This window comes from Sus scrofa, chromosome 1 (assembly GCF_000003025.6).
Source record: "Sus scrofa isolate TJ Tabasco breed Duroc chromosome 1, Sscrofa11.1, whole genome shotgun sequence".
NCBI lineage: Eukaryota > Metazoa > Chordata > Mammalia > Artiodactyla > Suidae > Sus > Sus scrofa.
In genome coordinates this window covers 52,412,425-52,415,874 of record NC_010443.5, presented here as the reverse complement: position 1 = coordinate 52,415,874, position 3,450 = coordinate 52,412,425, and positions in this window count along the sequence as shown.

Sequence of the window (3,450 nt, the reverse complement as noted above, 5' to 3'; positions counted from 1 at the left end):
GTAGCAAGACTCACCAAACTTGAAATGACTGGTATTATGTAGAACACATTTTCTGACCACAGTGAAATTAAGTTAGAAATAATTAACAAAAATATAAAACTTATTCTTCTGCAAATTTCTAAAAAATCAGAGAATCATAATGAAAATTAGAAAGTCCTAAAAACTGAATGGCAATTAAAATGCTGCATATCAAACTTATGTGAAGCTGATGTGGTTATTAGAAGGAAATGCAGTGCTTTAAATCACTATATTAGAAAATAAAAAAGCTTCAAAGTGAATTAACTTAAGAAATTAGACAAAACCTGGATTCTCCCTCCAGAACTAGGCAGGAAATAATAGAAGAAGAATGGAAAGAAAATAGACATATAATAGAGAGAATCAACAAAGCCAAAAATTGATCATTTGAAATAAATAGCAAAACTGACAAACTCTGGTAGGACTGAGCAAGAAAAGAAAGTGAAAAAATAATATTAGCAGTGAAAAGGGGGCGGGCATAACTAGACACTCTGTATAGTTGAAACAATAAGAAGTTAATATTCAAATATGATTCTAACAAAAGTAAAATGTTAGATAAAGTAAATGAACTATCAAAAATATAAATTTAACTTATAGAGAAATAGGGGGAAAAACTAAATATAATTGTCACTATTGAGACATTAAATCAGTAGTTAAAATTTGTCTCCCCTCCCAGGCACCTTCCCAAAGAGGCTCAATATCTTACTTCTAATTTTTACCAGTCAATAGAGGAATTAATTTCAATTCTACACAAACTATTTAAAAGTATAGAAGTAGAGGAAATAGTCCCAGTTCATTCTCTGTGGCTCTCTTACCGTGATTTCAAAACCTGAAAGGACAGTGTAAGAAAACTGTGGGTCAGGCTAGCTTGGGAACATAGACCTTAATGTCTTAACACCTAATAAAATGTCCGACGAACTTTGAGTTTTGTTTGTGTATATTTTATTGTTATGGAACTTAAATAGCCAACTGAGTCTAAAATTTATACTGAAGAGCGAGAAGTCCAGAATAGCTAAGACACTCCTGAAAAGAATAAACTTGTCTTACTGAGATAAATTGTGAAGAATAATTATAAAACTAAGATATATTAATAAAGCCAGTGAACAAAATTGAAGAGGGGCCAGAAACAGAAATGAAACATACTTAAACTTGATTTATAAGTTGACATTTTATATGAATGAAAACAGAAGGGCTTTGAAAGAAAAGGCACTAGGATAATTATGGAGGAGATGAAATTGAGCCTAAGCAAAAACATACATGATTTCCTGTTGATGTACAGGTGGAGAATGTCTTTACATCCCAGCATAGAGAAGGCTTTCTAAAAGAAGGTCCCCAAATGCATTAATGGGTACCTTAAAGAACCTCTGCTCAAAAAGTCCATAAGTTAAATAAAAAAGATAAACCAAATTCAGAAGATATTTGCAATGTATATGACTGACAAAGAATTACAGTTTAGGAGATATAAAGAAATCACAAAAATCTCCCCCCCCCAAAAAAAAAGACAAAGAAGGCAATAAAATGGGCCAAAAAGAAGAAAAATGAAAGAGAGGGAAAGGCATTTCACTTGAAAAAAAGAAGAAGCCAGAAAATATAAGATGTTCACTCTCAATGGGACTCAGGCAAATGGAAGTTAAGACTACAACAAGAAGTTAATTCTTACCCATAGATTGGCCAAATTTTTTTTAATGTGAGAACAAGATGTTTTGCCTCATGTATGGAGCCACCAGACTACTATATGTTCTTGGTGGAAGTGTAAATTGGAACCACCACTTCAAAAATACTTGACATTTTCCAAGCAACTTGAAGAAATACCCATCCTACAACCTACACATTCCACTCTTGTCTCTAATCCTGAAAACCACATGCACATGGATACCAGAAAAATATGTACAAGAATGTTTTTAGAAACACTATTTGTTAAGAGCAAAAAAGTGGAATCAGCCCAGTAGTAGAGTGAATCAATAAATTGTGGAATATTCATATAAGGAATTAGAAAACAACAGGAAAAGTAAGTAAATTATGACCACATCCAACACTGATGAATGTCAGGAACAAAAAAGCCAAATTCAAAAATTCCATTTATGTGAAGTACTAAAATAAACTATATACCATTGGCATAAATAGATACTTCATAACAACTTTAAAAAGCAAAGGGATGATACAGAAAATATGATTATAGTTACTTGGGATAGAGACAGGGAGGCTGGGAAATGGAACGAGATTGGAGAACAGCATTTAGGAGACTCAGAAAGTGATACCTGCCCCACCTTTTTAAAAAATGAATGTATAGTTGATTTACAATGTCATGCCAATTTCTGCTGTATAGCACAGTTACCCACTTTATATATATATATGCGCACATGGATACCTCATGCACATTCCGGTTCTTATATCATCTTCCATCATAGTCTATCACCAGAGACTGGATATAGTTCCCCGAGATATACAGTAGGACCTTGTTGCTTATCCATTATAAATGTAATCATTTGTATCTACTAATTCCAAATTCACAGTCCATCCCACTCCCTGAGAAAGTAATATTAATGCTGGGTTTCTTCAGCTGGGTTGTGGGTAAGCTTGTGTTGTCTAAGCATTGCATTGCTATTTTTGCACTTAGCACATATTCTTTTTTGGGTATCTACACAATATTTAATAAAAATAATTTAAGAAACTATCCTCAGTAAGTGCTGTGCAGCAGACTCATATTCATAATGTGATAACTGGAGGACTTCTTCTAACAGTTCACGTCCTATGAGACATGCACGCTACCTGAGAGCAGCCCTGGGGCTATCAGAGCAGATCTCATTCTAAATAAGTCAACCCTAGTGCAACTGCTCAAATAAGTTTGCTCAGTGTAGAGCCTCTCTGACATAACTAAACTGTTTTGGTAGAGAAAAAGTGTGAACCATAGGGTAATGATAGCTCACAGATTGTTGCTATTCTAGACTTCAGACTGCAGTAAGAAAAAGGTTTAAATACCTTGAGGATAAACCACAGCTTGATCTATGAGTAAATTAATTGCCTGGGGAGTATTTAACCATGGTTAAGTGGGATGCACTTGTAGACAACATTAAATGGGATTTACTGACAAGACACTCCACATCATCTTATGTCTTAATTTAAATTACAATTATTTTTGTATGACCAATATCTTACCGGTTTTCAGTCAACATTTTCATGTACCAACCACTGTTGCTTTATTTACTGGTTACTAAATAGGAACGTCTTTAAGTATATACTCTTGGGTATTTTTTCCTTCCATTTTATGTGGGTCCTTATGTCTTCATTAGTGTTGTCTTCATTGTGTCTCTCTTCAGGGATCTTATAATCTGTAGCTCTTTGCTTAAGGCATAATATCTGGTCAAGGAGCTGCGTTTAAGGGGCACTTAGCTACTGCTTTTTGAAATAGCTGCTGCCTTGTAGAGATGTAGCTTC